This window comes from Cygnus olor, assembly GCF_009769625.2.
Source record: "Cygnus olor isolate bCygOlo1 chromosome W unlocalized genomic scaffold, bCygOlo1.pri.v2 SUPER_W7, whole genome shotgun sequence".
Lineage (NCBI taxonomy): Eukaryota > Metazoa > Chordata > Aves > Anseriformes > Anatidae > Cygnus > Cygnus olor.
The window spans coordinates 201,555-220,558 of record NW_024429078.1 but is presented as its reverse complement, the minus strand read 5'-3'; the positions used below and the strand labels follow the sequence as shown (position 1 = coordinate 220,558).

The 19,004-nt window shown below is 43.4% G+C and overlaps 1 long non-coding RNA gene across 1 annotated transcript in view; it reads right to left on the bottom strand.

Moving 5' to 3' along the window:
- LOC121063010 overlaps positions 1 to 19,004 on the bottom strand; it is a 257,279-nt gene that overhangs the window by 72,274 nt on the left and 166,001 nt on the right. The window contains exon 2 of the long non-coding RNA XR_005815785.1: positions 10,171 to 10,177. This is a non-coding gene — a long non-coding RNA (uncharacterized LOC121063010). The remainder of the gene's footprint in view (positions 1 to 10,170; positions 10,178 to 19,004) is intronic.

Below are 19,004 nucleotides of genomic sequence, written 5' to 3'. Positions count from 1 at the left end.
CTGTCTACCTGCATACACTACTGGGAATTCTATTTTTTCTTTTCTTGGTTAAAATGACCCATATATATTTATTACTTAAATGTATATTGAGACATTAGTAGTTTCACATCTGTTTACCAGAATACTTTTTTTTTAATCAATTATGCTTCTTAGATTTCTTAGGGAAGATTATAAAACCTAGCTGTCTTCCAGACTGTCCTGGTCCATATGAAGGCCTGTCTGAAGGACTGCAAGAATGTAGTTCATATTGGTAAAATATCAAGTGAAAGGATTTGAAATGGTCAGTGGGGGAACAGGGACAGGAGGTATCTGTCCTTTTATCTCTCCGAGTCTTTCCTGATATTTTTCCTCTTTACATTCTCAGCCTTAACATAGCTTGAACTTTTGTGGAAAATCTATGCAAAGTGGGATCTTGCAGCACAGATCATGTGATAAATGGGCCTCTCAGGAATGTAAATCTGTGCTGGTGCATCTTGATGTAGAATTGGTGCTGATGCTAACATGTCATTTTCCCAAATGCTTCAGAGTCCTTTGGGCTTGCCATGAAGGTAAGGATTTATCTTCTAATCTCAGAACCACTTTCCTCTGTCTGGATTAGCCATGAGCAGGCAAGTCATTAACATTTATGAACTGGGAATTAATAACACTCCAGAGCATATTATGTGGTCTGTTTATCCCCTGCCCAGCCCCTTAACCTATGCCTGAGATAGAAAATAAATTGGTAGCATAAACCCCTACTCGCTTGGAAGCTTCACAGAATCACAGCATTTCTGAGGTTGGGAGGGACCTCTGGAGACTGCCCAGTCCAACCCACCTGCTCAAACCAGGGTCACCCCAGCTAATTTCTCATAGTTGTGTCCAGAGGGGGTTTGAGTATGTCCATGGATGGAAACTCCATGATTTCTCTGGGCAACTTGTTGCAGAGTTAAACCACCCTCACCATTAAAATTTCTTCTCCTTCTCCTTCTCCTTCTCCTTCTCCTTCTCCCTTTTTTTTTTTTAATGGAGTTTCCTGTATTTCCCCTAAGATATTGATACACATTAATTAGATCCCCTTAAGCCTTCTCTTCTCCAGGCTGAACAAACACAGTTCTCTCAGCATCTCTTGGTATAACAGATGCTCCAGTCCCTTCATCTTCTCTGTGACTATTTGCAGGACTTGGTCTGGTATGTACATATCTTTCTTGTACTGGGGAGACCAGAACTGGACCCAGTACCCAAGAAGATCAGTTTTGAGTAGATAGGAAGGATCATCTCCCCCAACCTGCTTGTGATATTTTTCCTAATGCATTCCTGCATGCTCTTGGTGTTTGCTGAAAGGCACATAGCCAGCTCATGTTCAACTTGCTATATACTAAGACCCCCAAGTCCTTCTCTGCAAAGATGCTTTGCAACCAATTGATCTTCAGCCTGTACTGCTACATGAAGCTGTTCCTTCCCAGGTGCAGGACTTTGCTCTTCACCTTTCTGAACTTCATAAGATTGTTGTCAGCCTATTTCTCCAGCCTGTTAAAGTCCTGCTGAATGGCAGGACACCTGTCTGTTGTATCAGCCACTCTCCGAGTTTTCTATCATGGGCAAACTTTCTGAGAGTGCACTGTCCCATCATTCAATTAAATGAGATTTTAAGCAGTACTGACCCCATTATTGATGGGTATAGTGGTATAGTCCACTACTAACTGGCCTCCATGGACTTCACTGATCACAAATACTTTCAGAGCAGCAGTTTAGCCAGTTTTCAGAAACTTCATTGTCTCTTTAAGCAGCTCATACTTCTTCAGTTTATCAATGAGGATGTTATGTGAGACAGTGTCAAAAATATTGCTAAAGTCAAGATAAACAACATCCACAGCTCTCTCCTCATCCACCAAGCAAATTTTTTTATTTTATTTTTTTTTTAAATCACAGGAGATTATCAGGTTTGTCAGGCATGATTTCTCCTTTGTAAATCCATGCTGACTACTTCCAGTCAACTTCTTGTCCTTCACGTGACTGTTTTCAGGATTATTTGCTCCCCAGGAACAGATGTGAGGCTGACCAGCCTGCAGCTCCCTGAGGCTTCCTCAGGAACCTCCCCCAGACACCATGACCCTTCAAATATTATTTGAGAGTGGTTTCACTCTGATGCATACTCTCTATGTTCCTCACAGGCTGCCTGACCCTGCATGCACAAGTTGTACACTTGCTTTCCATATCTGAGTTTTGTCAGAAGCCTCTGATATCCATGCAGGTGTCCTGCCACCTTTGCTTGATTTCCTGCTAGCTGGGATGGACCATGCTAGATCTTGGAAGAGATGACCCTTGAAAATCAACCAGGTCTCCTGGACCCACCTTCACTCCAGGGCTGTACCCTATGAAATTCTTCCAAGTAGGTCCCTGAACAGATCAAAGTCTGCCTACCTCAAGTCTAGGCTTGTGATCCTTCTGCTTATTCCTTGTTACTTACTCTCAGGGTCCTAAACTCCACTGTCTCATGTTCACTGCTGCAGATCTGCCCCCAGTTTTCACTTGTTTAAGCATGGTGCTATTCCTCGGCTAGTGTCTGCCTCTCTGAAGAGTCAGTCTTACAAACAACAAATGGTAAGTACTGAGTTCTTTCCTAAATCTGAGATACTATTGAGGAAATTAGAATAAACCCGATCCAAAAGATATGGAGGTAAACACAATTTCCAGACTTTATGCTCTACAGTGTTGTGGCTTAACCCTGGCAGACAACTGAGCACCACACGGCCACTTTCTCACTCTCCCCGGGTGGGATGGGGGAGATAATCAGAAAGGTAAAAATGAGAGAACTCATTGGCTGAACTAAAGACAGTTTAATAAGTAAAGTGAAAGCTGTGCATGCAAGCAAAGCAAAACAAGGAATTATTTGCCTTTTTTTTTTTTTTTTTTTGTATTGGCAGACAGATGTTAAGCCACTTCCAGGAAAGCAGGAATCACCATGCATAACAGTCTTTGGGGGTCAAACACTATTACTCCGAATGCCCCCTCCTTCCTCCTCAATTACCTCACCTTTTATTGATGAGCATGTCATCATGTGCTATGGAATATCCCTTTGGCCAGTTTGGGCCAGCTGTCCTGACTATGTCCCCTCCCAGTTCCTTGTACACCCTCAGCCTCCTCACTGTCAGGGCAGCATGAGGAGCTGAAATATCCATGGCTCTGTGTGAGCACTGCTTTGCAACAACTAACAAATATCACCACTATGTTCATCAAAAAATCCAACACACAGCATCATATGAGTCTCTATGAAGAAAATTAACGCCACGCCAGCAAAACCATGACAAGCCTTATGCTCATCTGATGAACCATTTTGAAACAAAAAACAGAGAACATCAAATTAAACCAGTATAAGGCAAACTCAAGTCTAACAAATGAAGGGTATTTTGATTATAAAAACTAAAAGCTTGCTGAGCTGTGGAACTCCATGCTGCAGGATCATTTGGAGTTGAAATATCTGTATAGGTTCAGAAAAGGCCCTTCACAAAAGAATAAGCCATCAAAGCTAATGCACAAAAAGGCAACCTCTTATATTAGAAATCTCTGCACTGCAAGTTGCAGTTAGTATTGGAAGCTGGAGGAGTGTACTGACAAAATGCCACTATATGTTTACCTTGTCATCCACCAATTGTCAGTATTAGAGAGAGGATACTCAGTTTGTTGGACTCCAACATGCCAAAATATCGTCACACAAAGCTGTGAAGCAAGTTTCTAAGGCATTTTGAGCAAAACATCTGAAATGACCAGAAGAGGTTTTGACAGAATAGGAATTCACCTCTCACCAGTTCTTTTTAGGAAATCTCTCATACTTCGATGCTATGAGCCAAAGACCAGGCTGCCCAGGGAAGTGGTAAAATTTCCATCCTGAATGTATTTAAGAGATGTGTGGATGTGGCACTTAGGGACATGATTTAGTGGAGGCTTGGTAGTGTTAGGTTGATGTTTGGACTTGATGATCTTATGGGTCTTTTCTAACCTAAATGATTCTATGATTCTGTGATCCTGTAGACAGATCAATTTATTATGGCATTGTGCGCCAAATTTGCAAAGTGCTTCATACTTGTTAAAAGGATCAGACTTCTTAAAAAGTCTTTTTTTTTCAGGTGTTTTTAGGACACCTCACCCATCATTACAATCTGTTCTCTGCAGAATGGAAAGGTTAAAAGTGCTACTACCTACAACAAATGCCAAGTGTAAATATGATGGGAGAAGTTTAATCTTGGCATTTATGTAGATATAAAAGAAAGAAGCTATTCCATCCTGAAGTGGCTTGTTGGTTTTCCTGTTAGTGTTCCTTTTATGTAAGTAATTTTGTAGGTCCAGATTAATTTCTGGTACAGGGCTATGAAAAGCGCTGCATCAACAGAAGGGATAGATTTGTTGGGTAATCTTTTTTCATTCCAGTCAGTGATAAACCCAGCACTTTACTCACTGTTTCTATTTGTGATTTAATGCACAGTATTGGATTTCCTTTTTGTATTTTCATTCTTCTGTTGTGTAGGCATTTGTCTTCTTCTTCTTCTTCTTCCTCCTTTTGTTAGTTTCCTCAGGGGATGAGGCAAAGGTGTCATTACCAAGATAGCCTTCTAAAAACAACTTTTCAAAAAAATCCTTAAAAGAAAGTATATTCCCCCTTGTGTTGAGCAGCATTTTGTGACTAATAATTTTTGTTGTATTGTTAGACAGGTTATTGGAATTATTAGTAGCAGCATGTAATTGCAATGATGTAAATCAGAACTGGACTGAGAAAGAAGAAAAGGAGATAATACAGAAAAGAGAAGAAAAGAGGAAAAGGACAGTGGCAACGATAGCAACAGAGCATATTTTTCATCGTTGTGAATCACACATGCTTTTATTAACAAATATGTTTTTATGTGCTGTTATGTGAATCCAAAATCATCACAGGGCAGATCTGTATTATTATAACTGAGGTCAGAATCAGGGTCATGCTAGAGGAGGAGGGAAGAACTCGTTGTCTTCTACACAGGGACTCTTGTTCTGCCCGCTCTGTTGGCTAAGGATAGGAGTGACATTTTCATTTGTATTTAATATATACTAACTGGTAAAACTAAATCTGTCGCTTCTGAAACTGACACTGTTGCCGGGCAATTCATGCGGTTATCTGGCATTGTACGCTTTAAGCAACAGGGTAACAATGGCATGATTTCTGTTATATGGTACCAAGCAGAGTGTGGGTTCTGGTCCAGCACAACAGCACTGGGTACTCAGGAATAAAGCAATGTAAAAAATGTTAAGTTTTGAGAAGTATAATGAAAAAAGAACCAAAGTAAAATACCCAGAACACTTCCTGTCTTACATGCTGAATAAAGCAAAATCTTTCTGAATTTTATCGTTTCTTTGTAGGAAAGAGAATGGTAGTAGAACGTCTAACACTAAATCTGAGATTCCTCTCACCAGAACCTCTTTGTAGTCTAAGATTCATGAGGTGAATCTTCTGGAGACACCTATTTTCTCCACTGATCACAGAGATAGTCTCAGTACTTTCTCAGAGGTAAACATGCAACTTTTGATGTCTAAATGTAGATGATACGTACCCTACTCCATGTACCTACAAAACTGTCCACTCACATTTTGACCAATCTAGCTTTAAAAGTAGAGTATGGCTGGAAATGGGCTTTCTGTTTCACAGAAAATTACATTATCTCCATAGTTTCCACTCTTTTTAACTGAATAATAATAATATAACAAATATGAAATTTACTTGGAATGAGAGTCCAAAATAAAATAATAATGATTTTATTTGAAACTTGCTTTTTTCAAAGACAGTGAAATGTTTCATTGCAATGTTCATGTTTGATTTTATACATTATAAGCAGTTTTAGAATGATACAAAACAAGGTTGTACTGAAATGGAAATATCTCAAAATTCTGTTCCATTACGAGCTCATCAGAACAATCTTCTGAGACTTCTTTATGACATTTTATTAGAATTGATAGATTTTCACACATGCATGCAGTTTTGACAAGCAGTTTATGAAAATGCCCCCCCTGGGTCCTGAGGGAAGAGAGGGCTTTCATGGGTGCAGGTGTGCCCTGCTCAAGGAACTGCTTGAGCAGGTGGCTGGGCTGCAGAGAGAAATCGTCAGCCTGAGGGGCTCCTGGGAGTCTCTGAGGGAGACAGATAGGAGGTGTCAACCTGCCCCTACTGAGGCCCAGCAGCCCCCTCCTAAAGCCCTGCAAGGGGTAGTAGCTGACCCAGCTGCTCACCTGCAGGACAGAGGGCTCGACTGCCCACGAGAGGAAAGGGGCTGGACCCTCGTCTCAGCTTGAAGCAGAAGGAGGCATCTGCCCCCAACACCCACGGTGCCACCAACCCCCACGGTGTCCCTGGGTAACAGATTCGAGGCTCTCGGGCAGGAAAAGGAGGAGGTTGAGGGTCTGGGCAGTAGTCAGAACCCGGGTCCCGAGAAGCATGTCAAGGTCAAGGGAAGTACCAAGCATAGGGAGCGGGGCTGGACGGAGCGCTGCATCAAAACCAGAACCACAAAAAAAGGGTGGAGAGTCTTAGTGATCGGAGACTCCTTGCTGGGGGGCACTGAAGCTCCTGTTTGCTGCCCGGATAACCTCTCCAGAGAGGTGTGTTGTCTTCCTGGAGCACGTGTCAGAGACGTTAGGAAGGCTCTGCCGCAGGTCATTAAACCAGAGGACTGCTATCCTCTTATAGTCATTCAGGCTGGGTCCCGGGAAGCTGCGACAAGAAAAATGAGGGATATTAAAAAGGACTTTGCATCCCTGGGAAGGATGTTGAAGGGATCGGGGGTGCAAGTAGTGTTCTCATCTGTCCTCCCGATGGGTGACCGGGACCCAGAAAGAAGGAGGAGAATGGGACAGGTGAACGACTGGCTGAGGGGGTGGTGTCTGGACCAAGGCTTTGGGTATTTTGATCTTGGGCAGTCCTTTGAGAAGCCGGGTATGTGGTCTGCTGACGGACTCCAACTAAGCAGTGGGGCACAAGTGTATTGGGGAGCAAGCTCTCTGGGCTGATTACCAGGGCTTTAAACTAGGTTTGATGGGGGAAGAGAGGGGAGCTAAAAGTGACAGAGAAGGGCTGGGGGAAGCTGTCTCTGCTGTCACTGTTGAAGATAGTAGGGAAAAACCTCTGAGTTGTCCCATGGGATCAACCGAGGGCTCCTCACAGAAGGTAATGATCCCGATACCCTGTCCAGAATCTTCTTCTTGCATCCCTCCAGGGGTAACTGCGCCTGCTGCTTCCCTAAAGTGCCTGTATACCAATGAGCGAAGCATGGGAAATAAACAGGATGAGCTCGAGATCTGTGTACGGTCGCAGGGCCATGATCTCATTGTTATCACGGAGATGTGGTGGGACAGCTCGCATGACTGGAATGCTGTCATGGAGAGCTATGTCCTTTTTAGGAAAGACAGGCTGGGGAAGTGAGGGGGAGGAGTTGCCCTTTATGTGAGGGAGCAATTAGAGTGTACCCAGCTCCACCGGGGGGAGGGTGAAGGACAAGTGGAGAGCTTGTGGGTGAGAATTAAGGGGCAGGCTGGTATGGGTGACACTGTTGTGGGGGTGTTCTACAGGTCACCAGATCAGGAGGAGGAGGTAGACAAGGCCTTCTACAAACAGCTGGTAGTAGCCTCGTGATCCCGGGCACTGGTTCTCATGGGGGACTTCAATTATCCAGACATCTGTTGGGTAAGCAACTCGGCCAGGCACGCGCAGTCCAAACGGTTCCTACAATGCGTTGAAGATAATTTTCTGACGCAGGTGGTAGAGGAGCAGACGAGGAGGGGGATGCTTCTGGACCTTGTTCTTACCAACAGGGATGGGCTTGTTAGGGATGTGAAGGTTGGGGGCAGCTTGGGATGCAGCGACCATGAGATGGTGGAGTTCAAGATGGAACTTGGTGGAAGAAGTAAGGCTAAAAGTAGGATTGCTACCCTAGATTTTCAGAGAGCCAACTTTGACCTCTTCCGGGACCTGCTTGGGGATATCTCATGGGCTAGATTACTAGAAGGCAAGGGTGCTTGTGAGAGCTGGGCAACATTTAAACAGCACTTCTTCCAAACTCAGGATCGGTGGTGCATCCCTAAGAGTAGGAAATGGGGGAGGGGGGGCAGGAGACCTGAGTGGATGAGTAAGGAGCTCATTGACAAGATCAAAAGGAAGAAGAAGGTCTATGAAATGTGGGAAAAGGGCCTGTCCTCTTGGGAGGAGTATAGGAGTGTTGTCAGGGCCTGCAGGGATGCGACGAGGAAGCCTAAAGCCCACCTGGAGATGAAGTTGCAAAAGAGATAAAGGATAATAAGAAGTTGTTTTTTTTTTAAGTGTGTAAACAGTAAAAGGAAGACTAGGGATAATGTGGGTCCCCTGCAGAACGAGGGGGGTGTCCTGGTAACGGGGGATGCTGAGAGGGCGGAGGTACTGAATGCCTTCTTTGCTTTGGTCTTTGCTTCAAAGACCCACCCCGGGACTCCTGGACCCTGGAGGGAGGAGAAAGAGTCGGGGAAATGGAGGGCTCCCCCCAGGTTGACAAGGGAGTGGTTCGGGAGTGTCTGAGTGGGCTCAATGCACACAAATCCATGGGCCCTGATGGGATGCATCCACGTGTGCTAAGGGAGTTGGCAGAGGTGATCGCCAAACCGCTCTCTATCATCTTTGAAAGGGCCTGGAGAACAGGAGAGGTGCCTGAAGATTGGAGGATAGCCAATGTCACTCCGGTCTTCAAGAAGGGCAAGAAGGAGGATCCGGGAAACTACAGGCCAGTCAGTCTCACCTCTGTCCCTGGAAAGGTGTTGGAACAGCTTGTTCTGGATGCCATCTCCAAGCAATTGGAAGAGAAGAATGTTATGAGGAGTAGTCATCATGGATTCACCAAGGGGAAGTCGTGCTCAAACAACCTCGTTGCCTTCTATGATGGCATCACCAGCTGGGTAGATGGGGGGAGAGCAGTGGATGTCATCTACCTTGACTTCAGCAAGGCTTTCGATACTGTCTCCCATGACATCCCGCTAGCAAAGGTGAGAAAGTGTGGGATAGAGGAGTGGACGGTAAGGTGGGTTGAGAACTGGCTGACTGGCCGAGATCAGAGGGTGGTGATCGGCGGCGCAGAGTCCGGCTGGAGGCCTGTGACTAGCGGTGTTCCCCAGGGGTCGGTGCTGGGTCCGGTCCTGTTCAACATCTTCATCGATGACCTTGATGAGGGAATAGTGTCTGCCCTCAGCAAGTATGCCGATGACACAAAGCTGGGAGGAGTGGCTGACACGCCAGAAGGCTGTGCTGCCATTCATCGAGACCTGGACAGGCTGGAGAGCTGGGCAGGAAGAAACCAAATGAGGTTTAACAAGAGCAAGTGTAGAGTCCTGCACCTGGGCAGGAACAACCACATGTATCAGTACAGGCTGGGGGACGACCTGCTGGAGAGGAGCTCTGAGGAGAAGGACCTGGGGGTCCTGGTGGACGACAGGTTGACCATGAGCCAGCAGTGTGCCCTGGTGGCCAAGAGGGCCAATGGGATCCTGAGGTGTTTTAAAAGGGGTCAAGGGAGGTGATCCTGCCCCTCTACTCTGCCCTGGTCAGGCCTCACCTGGAGTACTGTGTCCAGTTCTGGGCTCCGGTACAAAAAAGACAGGGATCTCCTGGAAAGAGTCCAGCGGAGGGCCACAAAGATGATACGGGGCCTGGAGCATCTTCCCTATGAGGAAAGGCTGAGAGACCTGGGTCTGTTCAGCCTGGAGAAAAGAAGACTGAGAGGGGATCTCATCAATGTGTATAAATACCTGAGGTGTGGGAGACAGAGGGATTTGGCCAACCTCTTTTCAGTGGTTTGTGGGGACAGGACAAGGGGTAATGGCCACAAAATGGAGCACAGGAAGTTCCGCACCAACCTGCGAAAGAACTTCTTCACGGTGAGGGTGACGGAGCACTGGAACAGGCTGCCCAGGAAGGTTGTGGAGTATATATTGTATATATATGTGGAGTATATAGGATATTCAAGGCCCGTCTGGACGCCTACCTGGGCAGCCTGCTCTAAGGAACCTGCTTTGGCAGGGGAGTTGGACATGATGATCTTTCGAAGTCCCTTCCAACCCCTACAATTCTGTGGTTCTGTGATTCTGTGAAGAAAAAAAAAAAGAAAAAAAAAAAAAGAAAAAAAAAAAAGAAAAAAAAGACAGGTAGAGGACAACCTGGTAGCTTTATTTAAAAATCTCTATATCTGAGTAAAAGAAAAACAACAACCCCACGAAAAATGAGTTAATCAGTTCACATGAGGTCTCTTTAGGGACTTATCTACCCTGATTATTCTACAGAAGCATATAATTTCTTTGTACCTAAAGATATTTTTTGTTCAAGGATCTTTAACTTACATATGAATTTTATTCTCAAAACAGTTCCAAAAGATAGTGTAACATAGCTGTTCTTATTTCCCATTCATACACTAAATTATAGAGATTTTAAATAATTTGCAACAATGAATCTTGAGTTTTATGCAGAATCCAGATTCAGGCATTCTCACATTACACACCATTAGGCATTCATCCTTCTTTTTAAATAAATAAATAAATAAAATTAATCTTTTGTGAATAAATGCTACAACTCAGCCCTGTACAGTAAGAAGGGAGATGTTCTATCATGTTGAAGCTTCAAAGAAATACTTACGAGGGGTAAAAAATGTGTGGAACATCCCACTTTTGCTTCTCCTGCATAAATAATGCAACCCAAGGACAATTAGCATTTGGAGAATAGTTTCATGTCATATCAAGCATCACTTCAGAAACCAAATGATATCAGCAAGTCCTATTACGATGGAGAACATAGTGGGACAAAGGAAAATATTTTGATTCAGTAGGTAAAATCCTTTATTTAAAGGCCAGATACAAAAGAGACAATGATCTTTGCTCTTGGACACCTAGTAGCCATTAATGGGAAAGTTCCTCTGAAAACATACACATGCACTTACAACTTGGGCTCTAATGAAGGCTTTGCTGTTTAATGACGACATATCTGGCATGCTTTCAGAACTCTGCAGTCCCAATTAAATTATAAAGCTGTCCGGCAGGAAAACCCATTACAGATGTGAGCTGTCAGACCTTCAAATTGAGGTTGAAGAGAGGAAAAAAAAAAAAAAAAAAACACGAAGAGAAAGGAAAGTAAAGCTTGATTTGGGAAAAAAAAAAGTAAATCGTAAAATGCCTTTGAAGAAAAGTTGTTCCTACAGCCCCTATAAAGTGACAGAGCTAATTTGTGCCTTCAAAGGTCTAAAGAGCCTGCTAGCTGTAGGTGGCAAAGAGGTTACTTCTGGCATGGACTGTGGGCATCAGCTAACCTAACACAGAAAACTTCTGTCCCCCATGGAAGAGTTAATGAGATCAATTCTTTTAGGATCCCCTAAAAGAGTTCCTTCAACCTCACCCCATCCACATCTCATTCTCTCAGCCAAACAAAAAGTGTCTGTTTGAGTTTAATTGGCCAACCAATGCTTTGATAGCTTTTTTTTTTTTTTTTTTTAACCTTGCCTTGGAGTTACTCAGTGTAGCTCAGAATTGGGTCTACTTGTTGAGAAATGAAGACTAATTTTTATCATGTTATTTCATGTGTGTATATGTGTGTGCATGTGCATTCTGGTTGCTATTGAGAATCTAAGTTTGGTAATAAACTCTAAAATATGTCACCTTTCTCAGTATGAGTTTCCACCATTCCTAGTGTTGTTTGGAGAATGTTCAACATAGCTCTAAGCAAACTAGATGTAGTATGAGAAATGTCACACCTACATCATGATGTGGTATGATCTAATGTAATGTAAGAGAGACAGCTTAACCATGTTGTAGGACTCACCTGTTATGTCCACAATGTACTGAACATGCAATCTATGGAGTCAAAACAGGGGAATGACAAGATTTTATTGTGTGGAGGTATGCCGAGATGCTCTTTTTGCAGCACATGCATTAAGCAACAGCTGCTGCACAAACACACAATTTACAAAGAAACTATTAAGCAACTTTATTCCATATTCCATAGGTCACAATACTGGTCTCTATTTCAGAATGAAAAGAGATGAGATACATAAAGCTAGAGGGAGCCTACATAACATTAAATAATTGGCCTTGTTTTGAATCACTGTTTCAAGGGTGGTTTTTAACACACTGGTCACTGGGACACCTGGTCTTCGCACTACTAGTTTGTCTGTAGATTGAGCTCAAGCACAAAGAATTCTTGGATGCAACCTGACATGGGAACTGCAGACCTTGGCCTCAGTCCATGCCTGCATGGAGACCATATGGAAATGGGAATTCTGGATTAGAACCCAGCCTTTCCCAACAGAGGACGATAGGTATGTTTGTGTGACTCTCGGGATCAGAAGCAAGTTCTCTGATGTCCCAGTATCATTATGATAAAATAGACTTTCTTGCTGAAGTAACCGTTCCAGATGAAATGCTCAGCTCAGCTCAGATTGACTGTAGCTCCTTCCACAAACCGTGCTTTTTTCCTGGCCTCCGTGAGTCATTCCCCTCACTGTTCTGTACTTCCTGCAGACAAGGGATTATTTTACCCCTTTACACACCTCTGTTGTCATTTACCCAAGCCATTCACCCCTTTATAAAGGGTGCTAAAGGAAATCCCCCCTCAGTGTGGGAGGCCTGGGAGTTTAATCTCTCCTCTTTGTCACCTCTTAGGGTAATGTGAAAACATTTTCCTTCAGAAAACATGTTTATGCAGCATCAGCATCAAAAAGCCATTTTCTTGTTTTCTCTAATGACTTTATCAGCAACACAATGAAATATGTTGTTGTTATTCCTTTTTCTTTCCTTGATCTTTATGTTTTCATGGAAACATCATGAGTGAGGATACTAGTGGTGCCAGAATATATTCAACACATGGGCCTGACACTCATTTTAATGTATCGCCAAGATGATTTTTATTTATTTATTTGTTTGTTTGTTTGTTTGTTTATTTATTTCCCTTTTTAAGCTCCCTGGCATTCATCAAAAGCCCTTTCCAAAGCAGAAACCCTGGGTTACCCTTTTGCCATCTTTTAGAGGGGAGGATGCAGGGAAATTCTTTAGCTGAGAGCCTTCTACTTCGCCTTTCCATTCAGTGAGATAGATATTTGCATAAGCTGTTAGCATCTGAAATATCAGAGGCTTGAATTCAGTTTCTTGCTCCTTCTCCAAGCTGGTTTGTGAATACCTATCTCCCTGGAGAAGGAGGGAATGAAGACTATGCCAGCTGCACTGACTACCAGTATTGTAAAATATAACCTCACTCCCAGTGCTGGCAGAAACCCCTCCTATAATTAACAGTGATGCAAACAAATGGACAAACAAACAAGCAAACAAACCAGAAATCCACTATTTGTCTTTCTAGCTATCTGTCCTGGTTCACCTGGTCCTGCTATTAGCAAAGGGGTGGTGACTACAGTACAGCAATCTATGTAACTACATAGATTGTAACTACAAAAGTAACTACAGCCATAACTAGGAACACTTTGCTGAGAGGTGCCACTTCCTTTCCTATGATATTTAACAGCTGCTGTAGAAAGCATGACTTCAGTCTTACTGAGTAGACCCTTTTTTCAGGGAATTATGTACTGGTTTTGGCCTTCTGCAGCTCCATTTCTCTGTGAGACGTTAGCAGGGAATGCCTGCAGTAAAATCAATACTTGAAGAAGACAACCAAGCTCAGTTGTGCGCAGAGACAGTACATGTCCTCAAGAGTTTAGAGACCCTTTAGAGAGAGGAGACAGAGAGATTAAATAAGGATGTAATGTTACACACCAAGAAGACCCAGGAAGACGAAGAACTCGCTCATCTCCCGTTGCCACACTGCTTTGGTATATAGCACTTAGGGTATGTCTTCTGAGAGTAATCTTCCATTAGTTTGTGTTTAGAAGCTGTGCAACTTAGAGGTTGTGTGAAGAGCCCTCAAAATGAGTTATTTTTTTATTGCTTGCTAGCTTGTGCTTTGTGTTGGGATGCGGCTCAGCAGAGTGGCTTTATGCTTTTCTGGGCTTTCTCACAGGCAGGAAGCAGATCCAAGCCTCTGCCATCAACACTCATATCATTGCCCCAGCAGCAGGCTTTCTCCCACATTTCTGAGGGCACCCACCTTGGCTCAGCCAGGCTCCTTGGTTATACACTGATGAGCACGTGTATGGAAAGGAAATGGCTGACTGTCATTTCAGCCTTCTGCAGTAGGTATTTATTGCCTTAACTTTAGAGGCTGGTTTGCAGACAATTATGTATATTTGGGGGGTGCTATTTACTCAAAGGAAAAGGCTGGAAATACACATTATTTTTGAACACTTTCTCAGCTGGTCTCTTAAGAAGAGACTCCTGTAACCCTTTCCCCTCAGAAGTGAGCCTTTCTCTCTGTATATCACTGGAGTCCCCTGTTCATAGTTCATCTAGAAGAGAGTGAACTGCTCAGCCTCACTTCATAGCTCTCAGGTCCCAGCTGTGATTTATTCATGAGATGCTCTACAGTACAAATCAAGGGACCCTTGGGGCACTGTATAAATTCATAACAAGGAATAATCCATTCTCAGTGTTGCATGCAACAGCACTTGAAAAAAATGGAAACAGTGTAGAAAACACTGGGGGAAGGCAGAAACACAGTGGGACTGTTGAATAGTGTTAGAGAAACACCAAACTCTCCTACACACAGCACCGTCAAGGTGTCTTAGCACTATGCAGCATGGACACGAGCCAGGTAGTACTCTTATCTACCCTCTGCAGAAGGGGAATGTGCATGGCAAAGGGTGGGATTCATCCACTTTTCTGAGGATGTGCTCATGTGAGGAGTGGGATTGTCCTAGGTTTTCTTGGTTAGACTTGCGAGTCCAGCCCAGATCTAGACCACTTTCCAGATGTTTATCTTTCTCTCTTTGTTGGGTATTGGGGGAAATAGAGTGGTTAACCATTTAAAGAATTTGTAATATCTAAAATTAAATGGGTTGAGGTAGGCCTAAGGGTGGTACCCCAAAATAAAAAGGAAATCTACGATAACCCTCAAATCATGCCACAGTCCACCAGTCTCAGGATTAGATCCTAACTTGCTCTTCTGCTAGAGCTACATGCTTCCTCCTGCTTTCTCCTTTCCTGTGCCATAACAGAGAAATAATGAAGTCCAATAATGTAATGGGATCTTGGGACATAGCAAGGTGACTGGAGAGCCTTCTCATGTAAAGAAACCCCGATGCAGTTTTAAGACATGAAGATAGATTTAAGCCTCAGACACAAACCTGTCTTAGATATTGGAAGCAATTAATTTTCAGCAAGTATGGCTAAAAAATGATGATCCTTCCACTGCATGCGGCTCATTAAACAGTCCCTATATGCTAAATTTGTCTGGACTCAACAGGTCTAACCCAGAGACTCTTCTAGCTAATGCCCCTGCAGCCAAAAGACTTGTGATCGCTCAAACACCAGTGAATCAGAGACAGAAAAGCTCCACTTCCTTGCTCCTTCACTAAAGGATCCAGCACGATTAAAGTGATTTCTATTAATGTGTTACATCTCTGACCACAACAGCTAAAAAACCTGGTCACAGACTAGGTGAGAGTCAGTATTTCAAAATATGGAAGATTTCTTTTTCTGTATGTGCTTAAAATGTCTCACAAGTAGAAAATAAACAGATTGGGTTTATTAAGCACTGTATATCCAAATTTGCTCGAATGTCTTTACCTGGACTTCACTTTGGGAATTTAATCATAGCACTGTCTCATGAGATTTCCAAGAGTTTTGAAATTTATCTAGGAATGTAAGCTCTAAGAATGATTTTACTTGTTTGTTACCACTATTTATTGTTTCAGCTTTGACAGAAAAGGTGTGAAAAATGTTTGAAAAAAGCTGACCTAACAAATTTGAAACATCCAAAACTCTCAGAACTAATTGGGTCAATAAGACAAAAAAGCACAAGTAGGCATTGGTATTGGAACGCCAGGCAGTAATCTTCAAACTGTCTTGAGACTGACTTAAATACAATAAACTGTTTTCATTTCTTATTTAAAAAAAAAAAATTACATTTTTTTACTTTTTGCACAGTCATCAAGCATTCAAGTTAATACTAAAAACATAAGTAGATGTCCCCAATGTCAGAGAATATAGGGACTCCAAGCATATAATAAAATAAGTATAATTTAGGACAGGTCAGGTCAGACAGAAACTTTATTAACTATGATCGTTCTGATAACATTTGGACAGCATCTTCCTCTCTGCATCTTTCTTTGTTCCCTGTCCAGTGATTGCAGAGACCTGACCTATATGCTGTTTCAGAAAAAAAGAGAGGAAAGGAAAAACAATCATTTCAATGTTAGCAAAGCCAGATATCCACCCTTGGGAACGATGGACTTCAGGCAATCATTTATATATTTACACAACCGAGCACCCATCCCTGGGAGGGACTCCTGTTGTGGTTTAACCCGTCTGGCAGCTAAACACTACACAGCCTCCCCTCCCCCCTCTGGGATGGGGGAGAGAATTAGAAACGAATGAAAACCTGTGGGTTGAGATAAAGACAGTTTATTAGGACAGGAAAGAAAGGAAAATAATAATAATAATGATAATAGTAGTACTACTAATAATGTGTACAAAACAAGTGATGCTCAATGCAATTGCTCACCACCCGCTGACCGATGCCCAGCCTATCCCCGAGCAACTCCCCACCCCGGCCAGACACCCCTATATATTGTTCAGCATGACATCAGATGGTATGGAATACCCCTTTGGCCAGTTTGGGTCAGCTGTCCTGGGTCTGTCCCCTCCCAGCTCCTGCTGCACCCCTAGCCTGCCCGCTGGCAGGACAGAGCAAGAAGCTGAAAAGTCCTTGGCTTGGTGTAAGCACTGCTCTGCAACAATTAAAATATCAGCATGTTATCAACATTATTCTCATCCTAAATCCCAAACATAGCACCCTACCAGCCCCTAGGAGGAAAATTAACTCTATCTTAGCCGAAACCAGGACAATTCAAGTAGCTTGTTAACTGCCACAGTTCTCAGAAGGAATCAGACAGTGAATATGTGACAATAAGGAGAGATGGCTCTTGGTGGAGCCTGTTGTATACCTGGCACACCCTGTTTTATCTTAGCTGAGAAGTGGGGAGTTGGAAACAATCACAGACTGCTAGCTTTTAGTTAAAAGGAATCTGGAACATGTTGCCCAGAGAAGCTGTGGATGCCCCAAACCTGGAAGTGCCCAAGGCCAGGCTGGATGGGGCTTTGGGCAACCTGGGCTGGTGGGAGGTGTCCCTGCCCATGGCAGGGGGATGGAACTGGGTGATCTTTAAGGTCCCTTCCAATACAAATTATTCTGTTTCTATGATTCTGTGATTATTTTAGTCAGGATAACTTCTTAGCCAGACCTCTTCAATATTAAATATTAATAGTTTTACTATTAAACCCATATTCCAGGAGTTTGGGATTCATCATGAACTAACAAAAGTCAGAAATGGAAACAGCAACGTGGGACAAACTTCACTACCACTCTAAGAGCTGTTGTAGCTCCAAGGAATAAAGCAAGTTTAGATATAAGCAAACAGGCTTTAGGGGTGCTGGCAAATTAGTTGGGGGAATCAAATCAGCACTGGAGACCCCATCAAAAGCCCACTGAAGTCAATGGGAAAACCACCCTGAACTTCAACAGGCTTTGAGTTAGGCTTAGAGTTCAAGAGCTCTGACAGTGCCGCAGGGAAAGGGTGAAAACCAGCAGAATAATAAAGCAGTGCTGGGGTGAATGACGTACACTCCAATACCAAGAAACAGTAAGAAAGTTGGATGGTAGCAGGCAGCAGGGCTGTGAGGTGGCTGCTCGGTGTGTGAATTCAGAGACCATCCATTCACAACATTTCTCAGATGGTCACTTTTTCGAGCAGTAAATTTGCTGAGTTTTTAAAAATATATATTAATTTATTTTTAGGAAAAGAGAAGCATGCTGTTGAATATTGGTGGCTCCAGGATGCTGAGTGGGAAGATAATGATTTATAATACATTACAGGAGCGGGCATGATAAAAGTCTGCAAAAAGATTCTATTGCTCTGCAGCCTCTGGTCTCTGCATAACTTAAGCAACAAGGTGCCTCTTGCAGACTGCATGGTTTTAACCTGAAGCTATTACCAGCATTTGAGATAACATATTGTTTAATCCTTCTAACTTCAACATGAATCATTCAAAGGAATAGGGGGAGGTGGAGGGGGGGGACAGACGAGGAGAGAGACTTGAGGAGAGGGAAAGAGAAGGACTCTCAGAAGAATTATTAGAAGCGTGAGCTGCAGGATGCGATGATAAAGCAGAAAGAGCTGCTGAGCCATTGTGTCGGGAAAGTAAGATGCTATGTGACAGCTCTCAGGGATCTGTGGGCACACCTAACAGTCTGGGAGATGAGGAGCATACTGTGGCTTTGCTCTGTGTCAAGGGGTATTTGAATTCCTGCCCAGTGATATCTCTTTTGAAGCCATTTATTTTCTTTTAGCCATGACCACTGCTGATGTCATTGGAGCACTGGAGTCTTTTCCCCATGGTGGGTCCATCTCCATGGTGAATCTCTCATTACTGGCAGTCAGGGCCACATCAAAGCAGACCATGCATCTCATCTCTCATAACCTGCCGCTGGGATTAGATGACATTTGGGGCCTTGCAGAGCCATGCAGGATTGAGCTGAGATCTCAAGGATCCAAGCCAGGTAAACTCTTGGAGCAGAGTATTTACATGCAATACCCACAGGCTTTCCTAAAGCTCTAGAGGGCCAAAAATAAGTCAGTCACCTTAGCCAAAATGGTGCACCCAACATTTGGGGAGGCTCTCTGTGCAAGAAGCACTGTCTCTCTACCTTTTCTTGGGCTCACTTTCAGAGCTTCTTGGCGTATTTCTTTCGGTTTTAGGAACACTATAGCTGTTGGTATTCTTTTTACCTACAGGGAAGCCTCCATCTTATATATTCCTAACCTGTTGAGTACTCCAGTTTTGGAGCTTTGACACAATCCAGCTGTTTTATTGCAAATAACAGCTTGTTTCCTCTTTTTGCTGAT